This window comes from Anomaloglossus baeobatrachus, chromosome 5, assembly GCF_048569485.1.
Source record: "Anomaloglossus baeobatrachus isolate aAnoBae1 chromosome 5, aAnoBae1.hap1, whole genome shotgun sequence".
Taxonomy (NCBI): Eukaryota; Metazoa; Chordata; class Amphibia; order Anura; family Aromobatidae; genus Anomaloglossus; species Anomaloglossus baeobatrachus.
Window position 1 is genome coordinate 126,810,203 of NC_134357.1, and position 16,067 is coordinate 126,826,269.

The following is a 16,067-nucleotide window of genomic DNA, read 5'->3' on the forward strand; positions in this document are numbered from 1 at the left end:
CTTGATGATGGTGTTCTTTCTGCGTAGGCAACTGCAGGTGCAGGAGTGGAGGAGGCTTGTTCGCAGGCAGCATGGACAGGGGATTGGCTCGCATGCACAACCAGCGAAGACGTAGCAGTGACATCAGCAAGCACTGCTCCTCGACTCTGTTGTACTTCCCACAAAGTCGGGTGCTTGGCTGACATGTGCCTGATCATGCTGGTGGTGGTCAGGCTGCTAGTTTTGGTACCCCTGCTGATTCTGGCACGGCAGGTGTTGCAAATGGCCTTTTTTGAATCATCTGGATCCAACTTAAAAAACTGCCAGACTCGGGAAGACCTAACATTTGTACAGGCACCTTGTGTCGTCGTGTTGTTCCGGGGAACGGTTGCCTGACTTCTGCCTGGGGCCACCACCCTGCTTCTTACTGCCTGTTGTGATGCTACGCCTCCCTCCCCCTGTGCACTTCTGTCCTCGCTCTGCATATCCTCCTGCCAGGTTGGGTCAGTTACTGGATCATCCACCACGTCGTCTTCCTCTTCCGCACCCTGCTCCTCCTCCTGACTTCCTGACAATTGTGTCTCATCATCGTCCACCACTTGTTGAGACACGTTGCCAACTTCGTGAGAACGTGGCTGCTCAAATATTTGGCCATCTGTACAGACGATCTCCTCATGACCCACTTCAATATGAGCTGGCGAGAGGCCAGAATGTGTGAATGGAAACGTGAACAGCTCTTCCGAGTGTCCAAGTGTGGGATCATTAATGTCCGAGGAGGACGTGTACTCAGCCTGGTGGTAGGAAGGAGGATCAGGTTCAGAAATGTGCGGTGCAGTATCACGGCTACTGACACTTGACCGTGTGGAAGACAGAGTGTTTGTGGTGGTGCCAATCTGACTGGAAGCATTATCTGCTATCCAACTAACAACCTGTTGACACTGGTCTTGGTTCAAGAGCGGTGTACTGCTGCGGTCCCCAAGAATTTGGGACAGGACGTGCGAGCGACTAGATGTGGCCCTTTGTTGTGGCGAAATTAGAGCTTGCCCACGACCTCGGCCTCTGCCTGCACCACCATCACGTCCACTTCCTTGTTCCTTGCCAATGCCCTTGTGCATTTTGCAATGCTGTGCACTGCTGACGTGTATATTCACTACTTGTGCGTTATATCAAAGTTTGTGGAAATTGCACACAAGTGCACCTGTACGCTGCCACCGACAGGCACACACGTGCGGTTTTAAAAACCAAGCACGGACGCAATAAGAACCTAACAGGTTTTTTTGGGGAGCGACAATTACAGACAAGTCAGACACTATCTGGACTGTTTTACACTGTGTACACCAGCCCCAGATATGATGAAGGCTGGTATACGGTCACCACTACCCTGCCTGCCTGCCTGCCTGTATACTGGTACAATAGTCCTGACAAGGACTCTTCTGGTCACTAGCCTGTACTCAGACCTGGCTATACCCTGCCTGTATATAGCAACAATAGTCCTGAGAAGGACTCTGCTACTGTACTCCGACCTGGCTATACCCTGCCTGCCTGTATACAACTAGAATAGTCCTGAGAAGGACTTTTGGTCACACTGTTTGCAGCTCTGCAACTGAAAAAGCTATAAAGGGCCGCAAAGCTTTCCCTGAATCAGCGACACTCTCCCTGCACTGACTGTCTGGATAGCTGTGAGCAGAGCACAGCGCGCCGGCCGGTATAAAGGCTCGGTCACGCTGTGCAGGCCGGCCAATCACTGCAATTCCACAACTAACAGGGCTGTGGCATTGCAGTGGTCTGCCAGCCAATCCCTGCATGAGGGCTGGCTCTCAAAAGAGCGCCAACATGCAGAAATGAAGACCACGAGTACAGCACGAGTATCGCGAGATTACTCGGTCCCCGCCGAGCAGCCCGAGTACAGCGATACTCGTGCGAGTACCGAGCAGTTACAAGCATGCTCGCTCATCACTAGTTTTCACTCAATTTTTCCAACATGTTAGGGTGTTTCCGAACCAGGTTATCATGTAGTCATATGCCAAACATCTTACTCCAGTCCCTCTTAGTCCTCTCTGATTTCCTTATCAAGACCAACATCAAGAAAAATGCCATGCTTGATGAGGGATGAATCAAATTTTATAGCTTTTTTAAATTTTATTTCATTATTTTTTTAATCCACATAGGGGACTTGAAGCTACAGTCATTTGAAAGCTGATGCTGTATACTGAACAAACTCTTTTATGAAGCTCAGTCAGTTGCTGAGCTTTACTGGATAGCAACTTTGGCAACCACTCCTTTTAAATGTTATAGTCAGGATTGAATCAGGCAGCTGTCTGATCTTATCCAGAAGGGGATGACTTGAGAAAAGCATTGCTTTCCAATCCTCAGTGCTGCCTCCTTAATGCATTGAGTACTCTGCCCTCTGACTGGTGGAGCAGGATCCTCTGAGGAGGATCTATATAGAAGCTTATATACCCTGTCTACCTATCACTAAGGTTAAACGCACGAACGTTCGACGAACACCTTTGAACCCCATTGAAAACAATGGGAGGCAAACACAAACACATACAAACACATTATACATCTACACATACAGTTAATAAACATTGCTATTACACTTACAGGTCCCCGCGACGCGTCCTGAACTCTGTCTCCAGCCGCTTTTCCTTCCGATCATCGCTGCGCCCTCCCGGTAACCAGCACTGATGATAAGACCTTCCGTGACGTCGTCATAGCATGTGACCAGTCACGTGTATATTATCTCATTGGCTACAGACTGGTCACATGGCTAGACGTAATGCTAGGTCCTGTCAGTGCATCTCTCCGGTACGCGGTGCTCGTTTGTGCATCTCAGTGTACTGGCGAGATGCTTGGGCACATGCTTGGCTCCTCGTTACTGCATGTCAGCGCTCTTTACAGAGTCAGCCCACATGCAAGGACTGGATGCCACAGCCGGTTACTATAGCAACGGTGGCAGCAGTGACATCACCGCTTACAACCCGCAGCCTCTGCTCACTCACTGATTGATTAGACTGCACAGGAGCAGCAGCGTCTTCCTCCCATGCAGTGCTGTCTGATGTAGCAGAGCTGCATGGGTTGAAAGAGAATGAAGACAGAAGAACAGGATCGTGGAGGGGTGAGAGGGAGTAATAAACATGGAGTCTCTAAGTGTGTCTGTGTATTTATTTCTATTAAAGTATTTTTTCTCTGTGTGGTGTCTTTTTTTTAACCCTTTATTGGAGATTCTTAATGGCCGGGTCAAACTTGCCTGACATTAAGAATCTCTGGCTTAATACTAGCTAGTAAAACAAAGCTAGTATTAACACATTATTACCCAGCGAGCCACTGTCACCAGGGCAGCTGGAAGAGTTGGATACAGCGCCAGATGATGGCGCTTCTATGAAAGCGCCATTTTCTGGGGCGGCTGCGGACTGCAATTCACAGCAGAGGGGCCTAGAAAGCTCAGGCCAACCTGTGCTGCGGATTCCAATCCCCAGCTGCCTAGTTGTACCTTCATGAAATTCATGAAATAATTAAAAAAAGGGCTTCCCTATATTTTTAGTTCCCAGCCGGGTACAAATAGGCAGCTGGGGGTTGGGGGAAGCCATACCTGCCTGCTGTACCTGGCTAGCATAGAAAAAAAAGGCGAAGCCCACGTCATTCTTTTGGTGGGCAAAAATCTCCTGCATACAGTCCTGGATGGAGTATGCTGAGCCTTGTAGTTCTGCAGCTGCTGTCTCCTCTCCTGCATACACTAGTGAATGGAGCATGCTGAGCCTTGTAGTTCTGCAGCTGCTATCTGCTCTTCTGCATTCACTAGTAAATGGAGCATGTTGAGCCTTGTAGTTCTGCACCCCCTGTCTCTCCCTCCAGCATACAGTCCTGGATGCAGCATGCTGAGCCTTGTAGTTCTGCAGCTGCTGTCTGCTCTCCTACATACACTAGTGGATGAAGTATGCTGAGCCTTGCAGTTCTTCTCCCCCTGCCTCTCCCTCCAGCATACAGTAATGGATGGAGGATGCTCAGCCTTGTAGTTCTGCAGCTGCTGTCTGCTCTCCTCCATACAGACAGACAGCAGACAGCAGCTGCAGAACTACAAGGCTCAGCATACACCATCCAGGACTGTATGCAGGAGTTTTTTTCCCCCCAAAAAAAATTACGTGGGCTTTGCCATGTTTTTGTATGCTAGCCAGGTACAGCAGGCAGCTATGGGCTGCCCCCAACCCCCAGATGCCTATTTGTACCTGGCTGGGAACCAAAAATATAGGGAAGCCCTTTTTATTTTAATTATTTCACGGATTTCATGAATTAATTTTAAAAAAAAAATGACGTGGGCTTAACCCAATTTTTGTATACAGCCAGGTACAACTAGGCAGCTGGGGATTGGAATCCGCAACGCTGGGTGCCCAAGCTTTCTGGGCACCACTGCTGCGAATTGCAGTCAGCAGCCGCCCCAGAAAATGGCGCTTTCATAGAAGTGCCATCCTCTGGCGCTGTATCCAACTCTTCCAGCTGCCCTGGTGACGGGTGGCTCGCTGGGTAATAATGGGGTTAGGGCTAGCTGTATATTATCAACTGGCCCTAAGCCCGAAATTCATGGTGTCACACCAATATTAGACATTGCCACCATGAATTTCTAGTACAGATAAAAAAAACACAACACACAGAAAAATATTTTTTATTAGAAATAAAACACAACACAATTGGTGACTCCATCTTTATTGAAATAAAGAACTCCCCTCCACAGTAATCCTTTGTCAAGGGTCCCGCGCTGTCCAATCCGGATCCAATATCATCTGATCGGTTTGCTGGAAGTCAAAGCGATCAGATGATGTGCGATCAGATGATGTGTCAGGTTCAAGGGCCTGAATCACATGACACAGCAGCTGATTGTATAAACGGCTTTTATACAATCAGCTGATGCATCAGTGCAAAAAAAAAAAAAACACACTTCTGTGCAGACTCCTCTCCGACAGTAGCAGCTGATAGTTTAGCCAGCCGGGCGGTAAAAGGGCGGCCTTACCGCTCGATTCATAGTGTCAGCTGATTCCGTCATTTGACCGCATCAGCTGATCATCGCCAGGTCTGAGAGAGAGAAAAGAGAGGAAAGAGAGAGAGAAGAGAGAGAAGAGAGAGGAAGAGAGAGAGGGAGAGAGAGGGGGAGAGAGAGAGGGTGAGAGAGAGGGAGAGAGAGAGGGAGAGAGAAAGAGAAAAAGAGAGAGAGAAAGAGGAGAGAGAGCAGAGAGAGAAGAGATAGAGAAAGAGAAGAGAGAGAGAGGAGAGAGAGGAGAGAGGAGAGAGAGAGAGGAGAGAGCAATGCAGCCTCATTCCGTGAACTGCTCCGATTTTAGAGGTGTGTCCCGCAGCTCACAGCTGATGTCCGGCTCCTACCCTCAGTGCATAATTAAATTAAATTAAATTATAATTATAAATAAATAATAATTATAATTTAAAATTATAAATAAATTAAATTATTTACCGAGACAGCCGTGACTCTAACTCGTGAACTAACTCTCCTTAGGTGGCAGTTCTATCCATTGAGCCAACGCCTGTAATAAAAAATATAGGAAGATTTGGTAATCTTGACCTTCTATTGCAGTACAGAATCCAGAAGTGGATTATTCAGCTACAAAGAGGAGAGAGAGAGGGAGAAAGAGAGAAAAAGATAGATAGAAAGAGAGAGAGAAAGAAAAAAATAGAGAGAGAAAGAGAGACAAAAAGATAGAGAGAGAAAGAGAGAGAAAGAGAGAGAGAAAACGATAGAGAGAAAGAGAGAGAGAAAAAAGAGAGAGAGAAAGAGAGAGAAAGAAAGAGAGAGAAAAAGAGAGAGAAAGAGAGAAAAAGAGAGAGAGAGAAAAAGAGAAAAGAGAGAGAAAGAGAGAGAGCGAGAGAAAGAGAGAGAGAGGAGGGAGAAGAGAGTGCGGAGAGAGAAGAGAGTGCGGAAAGAGAAGAGAAAGGAGAGAGGAGAGAGAGGAGAGAGGAGAGAGAAGAGAAAAGAGAGAGAAAGAGAGAGAAAGAGAGAGAATTGAGAGAGAGAAGAGAGAGAGAAGAGAGAGGGAGAGAGAAAGAGAGAGGAGAGAGAGAGAAGAGAGAGGAGAGAGAGAAGAGAGAGAAAGAGAGAGAAAGAGAGAGAAAGAGAGAGAAAAGAGAGGGAGAGAGAGGAGAGAGGGAGAGAGAAAAGAGAGGAGAGAGAGAAGAGAGAGAGAACAGAGAAAGAAGAGAGAGAGAGGGGAGGAGAGAGGGAGAGAGAAGAGAGAGAGGAGAGTAGAGAGAAGAGAGAAAAGAGAGAGAGGAGAGAGAGGAGAGAGAGGAGAGAGAAAAGAGAGAAGAGAGAGGAGGGAGAGGAGAGAGAGGAGAGAGAGGAGAGAGAGAGAGGAGAGAGAAGAGAGGAGAGAGGAGAGAGAGAGGAGAGAGAGAGAAAGAGAGAGGAGAGATAGGGGGGAGAGAGAGATAAGAGAGAGAGAGTGAGAAGAGAGAGAGAGCAATGCAGCCTCATTCCGTGAACTGCTCCGATTTTAGAGGTGTGTCCCGCGGCTCACAGCTGATGTCCGGCTCCTCCCCTCAGTGCTTAATTAAATTAAATTATAATTATAAATAAATAATAATTATAATTTAAAATTAAAAATAAATTAAATTTTTTACCGGGACGGCTGGGACTCGAACTTGTGAACTAATTCTTCTAATGCAGTAGCTCTATCCATTGAGCCACTGCCTGTTATGAAAAGCATAGAAAGATTTGGCTAGATCAGTAGAGAATCCAGAAGTAGATTATTCAGCTACAAGGATGAATGGATGGATGGATAGATGGAGAGAGGGATGGATGGAGGGATAGAGGGATGGATGGAGGGAGGGATGGATGGAGGGAGGGATGGATGGAGGGAGGGATGGAGGGATGGATGGATGGATGGATAGAGGGAGGGATGGAGGGAGGGATGAATGGATGGAGGGTGGGATTGAGGGAGGGATGAATGCATGGAGGGATGAATGGATGGAGAGATGGAGGGAGAGATGGAGGGAGGGATGAATGGATGGAGGGAAGGATGGAGAGATGGATGGATTGGAGGGCAAACACTGGCACTACGGAACACATCATCCACGCACACACGCAGGCACTACAACCCCCATCATCACCGCACACGCAGGCATGACCTCAGTGACGTCCCCGGTGACAGCGCGGCTCATGTCAGTTGCTCCGTGGATCTGACACAGAGGGCTTGTTTTCTACGGCGCTCCTGTCAGCTTCATGTAGCAGAGCTGGATGCGTCACGGGACCTCGTAGATTACGCCGGACCTGGAGGGGTATTTGGGGATTTTAATAAAATGGTGAAAGAGGATATTTTTTTGTCTTTTATTCCAAATAAAGGATTTTTCGTTGTGTGTGTTTATTTACTTTCACTTCCAGGTTAATCATGGAAGGTATCTCTGGGAGACGCCTGCCATAATTAACCCCTTATTACCCCGATTTCCACCGCACCAGGGCAATTCGGGATGAGCTGGGTAGAGTCCCGGGACTGTCGCATCTAATGGATGTGGCAATTCCGGGCGGCTGCCTGCTGATATTGTTAAGGTGGTGGGCTCCCCATAATGTGGCGCTCCCCATCTTGACAATACCAGCCTCCAGCCGTGTGGCTTTATCCTGGCTGGTATCAAAATTGGGGGGAACCGCAGTTTTTTTTTTTTGTTTTTTTTTTATTATTATTTATTTATTTATTTATTTTACTGCACGATATAGACCCGCCTGCCGGTGGCTGGGATTGGTTGCAGTGAGACAGCTGTCGCTCATCGTGGGGGCGTGTCTGACTGCAACCAATCATGGGCGCTGGTGGGCGGGGAAAGCAGGGAATACCAGATTAAATAATGAAGAGGCAGCCATTTTCAAAAGAGGAAAAGCCACCAGAGCTTTGTGACAGCCGTGCAGCGCCGCGCCCGTGATCGGTGAGTAGGAAAGAGAGGGATTGTGCTGGGGACGCAGGATGCATGCACAATCACATACACAATATGCGCACATAGCCTTACTGTGAGAAGCCACACTTTTGGTGATCGAACCGTTATCGAACGTAGCAGCCAAACTTGAAGCAATCATTCGAATTCGTCGAACGGCTCAAACACCGACTAAAATCACTCAAATTTGAAATTGGCGAACCGTTCAAATCGAACATCGCTCAACTCTAGTGTCGCCCTTCTTGTGCCTAAGGATAATCAAGGTTGAACCCTCAGTTATTTGTTATTAATCACAAATCCTAAACTTAATATCATGTTACCATTCAATGTGGTTGCAGCTCCATTCCATATGAACAGAGAAGCTCTTTAATTGAATGATTGCTCATCTGACATCTATCATGCTTTACCAATTAGGCATGGCAATGCACATTGTGAAATCAACCACTTGGGCAACCACAAATCTTGTCTCACCCCTGAAAGAATCTCTTTTTTGAACCTCTTTTTTAAAAGATAGAGGAAGGACCTAATGTCAGAAGAAACAAGGTAGCATCACTCATCCCTTTACAACCATCTATTTCTGATATCAGCATGGTGTTTATATAAATGTTATTTACAGACGTGAGTGGGAAAAATTCTATTGGGATTTATTGTATGTTTGCATTCATGTCAAGTGAAAACAGAAAGACAGTTACCTAATGAGTTTTAAGACTTAAAAGTAACAAAGGTTTAGAACATATTTCCGCATTTGGTAATTTCCAGAAATTAATAGATAACACAGCACAGAAACTGAAAATTACAAATAATGTCACTCAAAATTATGGAATTAAGCAAATGACTAAAATTTAACTTTTAATATGTATTAGATTTAAAGTTTAACGTCTCTTAAGGCCCTGTTACACGTAACGACGTATCTAACGATATATCGCCGGGGTCACGGATTCCATGACGCACATCCGGCGTCGTTAGCGACGTTGTTGTGTAACAGCTCCGAGCGAGTGTTAGCGATCAAAAATACTCACCTTATCGTTGATTGTTGACACGTCGTTCACTTTCATAAAATCATTGCTGTTGCAGGACGCTGGTTATTCGTCGTTCCTGCGGCAGCACACATCGCTACGTGTGACACTGCAGGAATGAAGAACAACCTCGTACCTGCGGCCGCCTGCAATGAGGAATGAAGGGGGTGGGCGGGATTTTCGGCCCACTCATCTTCGCCTCTCAATTTCTATTGGGCGGTCGCTTAGTGACGCCGCTGTGACGCCAAACAAACTGCCCCCTTAGAAAGGAGGCGTTTCGCCGGCAACAGCGACATCGCTAGGCAGGTAAGTCCCATGTGACGGGTGTAAGCGATGTTGTGCGCCACGGGCAGCAATTTGCCCGTGATGCACAACCGACGGGGGCGGGTGCTTTCACCAGTGACATCGCTAGCAATGTCACTGCGTGTAAAGCCCCCTTTAGGACACATAAATATACCACAAAGCTCCACGGATGACAAAAAGTTTTCGTGCTTAGTCAATCAAAGACAAAATAACCTAGGATTATGTCTTGATACACAATTTTACAAATCCCAGGAAGCAACCAAACATTAAATACATATAAATATTCTCTAAAGAAAAAAACACAACAAACAATCAAAACAGTAAATAAAACAAAGTGTTACTTCTGTCTCCAAGGATAGACAGTGATCATCCAATAAAAAGGAGAGAAAAAACACTATATGCTTAAATAATAAATTCAACAGTGACAATGGTCAAAATAGTAGTAGCTTCAATCATATCCAAGTATATAATTCCTTTTTTTAGAGTAAATGGAGTGTCTCTCCAAATCCATTGGAGCCAGAGTACACTGATAGTTTCCTTTAGGCAGCGTACTAAGACATCCATCATTAGACTGACCCTATTAAGCCCTAGGGAAAAAACTAAAATCCTTACTGTCACCCATTAGCCTCAGTCCTTACAAGGACGGACCACAACTGGCTGTACTACGCTGGTGTTGTGGGGGTCGCAGGCGCCATAGTGGTGGGCAGAGGCGACCCCCTGTTTCCAGGTACCGTCTGTCTTCTATGCTGCTCTCCTGCCATCTCACCAGTGCAACAAGGGACACCGCAATTCTTCCCCTTTAAGATTAATTCAGACACGGAGTCCAGGATAACGTTTAACACTTCTTTACTAAATACCTTGCACAGTTTCTGTGGAGCACATCCACTGCGGGGACATAGCTTGAATGTTACAGGCTTGTTACGGTTTGGTTTCATTTCACATTTTCCTGCACACTGCTCCCTCCTGCACATCCCTCTACTATAGGACTGTCTATTTCCCCCAGCAACACCACAGGGACAGCTAGTAAATTAATAGAGTCCCACATGGATCTAATCGCGTCCCCTCCCATAGGGATGTGATACACCACTGGACGGAGTTCCTTTATCACTTTCTATGTGATGACCCATTTGCCCAGGTCCATGTTACCTCACGCCTAGACCAGTCCTATGGGAGTCAGTTGCTACCTGGATGGTCCACTAAATCAAGGCCCATAACTTCAGGACCGGTCCATGCCTATTTCTGCACCTGGCTACTGAAGAGTTTCCTTTGTCCACTTGATAGGGTTTCCTGGGGTGACCCTGAGGGTATGGCCAAATTCCTCTGGACTTCTCTTGCTATACCTCCCTCAGGTACAGCTGCTTCTTCTCTCTACTTCATGGTGTCCCTATCTGACTAGAATCAGGAAGTGTTCTCTGCCTTAACCCCTCCTTCCCCTTCAACTCCTTCAGCCCCATCACACCATCCCAGCCCTAAGCTCTCCCCTAAACTAAAGGACCAGGGGAGCAGTGACCACCCTAGTGGTGGCTGAACAACAGTGCACCCAAAAAGTACACACATGTAAACAACATTGCACACATATAAACATACACAAATAAATCAAGATGTCTTCAGGGGGCTTGAAGGGCAGGGGTCACCCTCCTATACTGGACCCCTGCAATGACCCTGCATTCCAACGTGTTTCATCCATGAGGCCTCTTCAGGGGACATATCATCCGAGGGGGGTTTGCTCTGCCACAGCTAAAGCATAGCCAACCTGCTAGGGACGTTAAACGTTTATCTAATACATATAAGAAGTTAAATTTTAGTCATTTCCAATTTCCAGAAATTTTAATTGCCAGGAAATATCAGTGGAAAATACTTCTAGAATTACAAATGTCTACTTTATTATTGTATAATCTATAATTTCATACTGACTTCTATAATTACAGAATGCTGATCCAAAGTAAGTGACATGTAAGTAGGTGACATTTTCCCTCCTCTACTGACTGGTAAATACAATTTTGCTTTTTTCAAAGTTTTTAGAACCATATTTCATTGTTACTCTCACGTAAAGAAAAATAGCAGTTCATTGCTGCAATTATTCCATAGTGGCCATTATTTCCTGTGGTATGTGCTTCCACAGCAAACCCTTTACCAGCCAGTCAATAAAGGGAAAGCTAGCATCATAAGATGTCTTCATTATTGATAGCTCACTATCCCGAGAGCGCATTGTACTCCCAAGAGAAGCTCAGCATGCAGCAGCTACTGCGGAGAACCGGGGAAAATTGTGCGCTAGAAGACATATATTAAGCCTATTGAAAATAATCACCCTGATTTCTGCTTTCATTGGTGCTGCTGGAAGAGTCGAGGTGCAGTAGCGTTTTTAAAAATGTGGGAAATAATGCAGCACAAATGGTATAGCACATTTCTACACTCCTGATGTTTATATTTTTCAAAGCAAAATTACTGTCTATTTTTGGTTAATGTACAGAAGATTACGGTACTTTAAAAGGGCTTCTATAACTTTAGTATTAGTGATTACTTCTCAGTACACTACAAACTGAAGTATTTTTGTAATGTACTGTACAGTGTCTTGCAAAAGTATTCGGTCCCCTTGAATTTGTCAACCTTTTCCCACATTTCAGGCTTCAAACATAAAGATAAAAATGTTAATGTTATGGTGAAGAATCAACAACAAGTGGGACACAATTGTGAAGTTGAACAAACTTTATTGCTTATTTTAAACTTTTTAAAAAAATAAATAACTGAAAATTGCGGCGCTCAATATTATTCATCCACTTTAAGTTAATACTTTGTAGCGCCACCTTTTGCTGCGATTACAGCTGCAAGTCGCTTGGGGAATGTCTCTATCAGTTTTGCACATCGAGAGACTGAAATTCTTGCTCATTCTTCCTTTGCAAACAGCTCGAGCTTAGTGAGGTTGGATGGAGAGTGTTTGTGAACAGCAGTTTTCAGCTCTTTCCACAGATTCTCGATTGGGTTTAGGTCTGGACTTTGACTTGGCCATTTTAACACCTGGATATGTTTATTTGTGAACCATTCCATTATAGATTTTGCTTTATGTTTGGGATCATTGTCTTATTGAAAGACAAATCTCTGTCCCAGTCTCAGATCTTTTGCAGACTCCAACAAGTTTTCTTCAAGAATGGTCCTGTATTTGACTCCATTCATCTTCCCAACAATTTTAACCATCTTCCCTGTCCCTGCTGAAGAAAAGCAGATCCAAACCATGATGCTGCCACCACCATGTTTGACAGTGGGGATGGTGTGTTCAGGGTGATGAGCTGTGTTGCTTTTACGCCAAACATTTCGTTTGGCATTGTGCCCAAATAGTTCGATTTTGGTTTCATCTTACCAGCACCTTCTTCTACGTGTTTGTTTTGTCTCCCAGGTGGCTTGTGGAAAACTTTAAACGACACTTTTTCTGGATATCTTTGATAAATGGCTTTCTCCTTGCCACTCTTCCATAAAGGCCACATTTATGTAGTGTACGACTGATTGTTGTCCTATGGACAGACTCTCCCACCTCAGCTGTAGATCTCTGCAGTTCATCCAGAGTGATCATGGGCCTCTTGGCTGCATCTCTGATCAGTCTTCTCCTTGTTTGAGATGAAAGTTTGGATGAACGGCCGGGTCTTGGCAGATTTGCAGTAGTATGATACTCCTTCCATTTCAATATGATCGCTTGCACAGTGCTCCTAGGGATATTTAAAGTTTTGGAAATCTTTTTGTAACCAAATACGGCTTTAAACTTCTCCACAACAGTATCACGGACCTGCCTGTTGTGTTCCTTGGTCTTCATGATGCTATCTGCATCTTAAATAGAACACTGAGACTGTCAAAGAGCAGGTGCATTTATACGGAGACTTAATTTCACACAGGTGGCTTATATTTATCATCATCAGTCATTTAGGACAACATTGTATCATTCAGATATCCTCAATGAACTTCTGGAGTGAGTTTGCTGCACTGAAAGTAAAGGGGATAATAATATTGCATGCCCCCCTTTTTAGTTATTTATTTTTTAAAAAAGTTTTAAACAAGCAATAAATTTCGTTCAACTTCACAATTGTGTCCCACTTGTTGTTGATTCTTCCCGATAACATTAAAATTTTTATCTTTATGTTTGAAGCCTGAAATGTGAGAAAAGGTTGAAAAATTCAAGGGGGCTGAATAATTTTGCAAGGCACTGCATTTTCACAGTCCAGGCGAAAAGATGTTAGTGTCCAGCAATATCTAGGGGGTGACACACACTTTTAACCACAATACAGTAATTGTGTGTGTACTCCACTGAGATGACGACTGTTCTCCATTTACTGCCCCTTGTGAGAATATGCCTCTTTGTTCATAAAGAAACTGTAAAATTACCATTTTTATGCTATACAGGTCATTTTAATATGAGATAGACATGGATATGTTTGGAGCTGAGCTGCAGTGAGCTAAAAAAAACATAGATTGTCTGACTTGATGAGAGCTGAGTAAGGGAATATAAATGCAAGTTCAAGTAGCAACTTCAGGTTCAATAGTTCCGATCCTCCCTCTGTGTATCAGAGAGCGCATATATAAAGCCAAGTTATTTTGCAATCATCAAGCAGTTCACATGTGAAGTAATAATATTATGTTGCTGCAGATTGCTTAAAGTGGTCCTTTAAAGAGATAACACCCCCTATCAAAATGGACTTGAACTAAGGCGGGCTTTGCACACTACGACATCGCAGCCCGATGCTGCGATGCCGAGTGCGATAGTGCCCGCCCCCGTCGCAGCAGCGATATGTGGTGATAGCTGGCGTAGCGAAAGTTATCGCTACGCCAGCTTCACACACACACTCACCTGCCGTGCGACGTCCCTGTGGCCGGCGACCCGCCTCCTTGTTAAGGGGGCGGGTCGTGCGGCGTCACTGCGATGTCACACGGCAGGCAGCCAATCAGAGCGGAGGGGCGGAGATGAGCAGGATGTAAACATCCTGCCCACCTCCTTCCTTCCGCATATCCTACGGAAGCCGCAGTGAGGCCGGTAGGAGACGTTCCTCGCTCCTGCGGCTTCACACACAGCGATGTGTGATGCCGCAGGAGCGAGGAACAACATCGGACCGTCGCGTCAGCGTAATCATGGATTACGCCGACGCTGCACCGATGATACGATTACGACGCTTTTGCGCTCGTTAATCGTATCATCCAGCCTTTACACACTGCGATGTCGCATGCGATGCCGGAAGTGCGTCATTTTCAATTTGACCCCACCGACATCGCACCTGCGATGTCGCAGTGTGCAAAGTGCCCCTAAGAATCGTGTTTGCCAATCGGTAGATTGAGTATTGCAAAATGGCGCCACACTGGTGGAGTCAGGAATAATTCTGATCCTTAAAGGAAATCTGTCAGTAGGATCAACTCTCTTAAGCCGTATATATGGGCATGTAAGTCATAGGAAGCTGAATAACATGATACCTAGATATCTGTGTATTATTGTAGAGAAGTCCATGTTTTTCTTAATATGTATATTAGCTGGAAGGTGGAACAGATGTCCATGAGAATTTGCTTCCAGAGATTATTTTAAGGCTTAGCAATGCCTCTGTATGTAAATTGATCTCTTCCCACCAATTGTCACATCAGGCTTAGATAAAAGTTTGGATGTGCACAGATTGACACTTCTGTGCAGTGTTTTGTCCTTCTGTAGGCACTGGCTTCAACTTCCTCCTGCATCATTGGGTGCCCCCTGCACAGAAGGAAGATGAAGCCAGTGCAGATAGAAGGGCAAAATACTGCACAGAAGGGTGAGGGAGTGGATGGGAACTTGTGTGAACTAACAGATCTATGCAGTAACTGAAACAAGAGACTTAACAGAGTTATCTGAGCTGGCTTATAGCCACATCTAGGAGCAGGAGCAAAGTGGAACAAAGTCCTTAGCCCAGGCCTAATTAAAAGGAAAGTCAATGGTGAAAGCTAATTAAAGGGAGGGTTGATCGCGTGAGTTGAAGGGTCACGAGGCCTAAATAAAGGAAAATATGATCACGTGAACTAAAGAACCAGGAGGCCTACTTAATGGGACAGTTAATTGAGAGAACTGAAGGCCAGGAGGCCTAAGTAATAGATCGAAACAGACTTGAGCTGCACTCTAAGAAACAGAGGTATCTAGAATAATTAATGGGTGCAGGGAATTACTAGTGGACGGTTGTGCAGGACTTGTTGCCTAAGTTGGCTCCCTTTAGGGCCTGTTGAAATTACCACTAGCAATAGTCTGACAAGTTAGGTAAAAGCCCTTACAGTGATGGACAATGGACAGAGTATTTTTTCTAACTACACCGTGTGCAGAATTATTAGGCAAATGAGTATTTTGATCACATGATAATTTTTATACATGTTGTCCTACTCCAAGCTGTATAGGCTTGAGAGCCAACTACCAATTAAGTAAATCAGGTGATGTGCATCTCTGTAATGAGGAGGAGTGTGGTGTAATGACATGAACACCCTATATAAGGGGTGCATACTTATTAGGCAACTTCCTTTCCTTTGGCAAAATGGGTCAGAAGAGAGATTTGACGGGCTCTGAAAAGTCCAAAATTGTGAGATTGCAGAGGGATGCAGCCGTCTTGAAATTGCCAAACTTTTGAAGCGCGATCACTGAACAATCAAGCGTTTCATGGCAAATAGCTAACAGGGTCGCAAGAAGCGTGTTGGGCAAAAAGGCGCAAAATAACTGCCCATGAATTGAGGAAAATCAAGAGTGAAGCTGCCAAGATGCCATTTGCCACCAGTTTGGCCATATTTCAGAGTTGCAATGTTACTGGAGTATCAAAAAAGCACAAGGTGTGCCATACTCAGGGGCATGGCCAAGGTAAGGAAGGC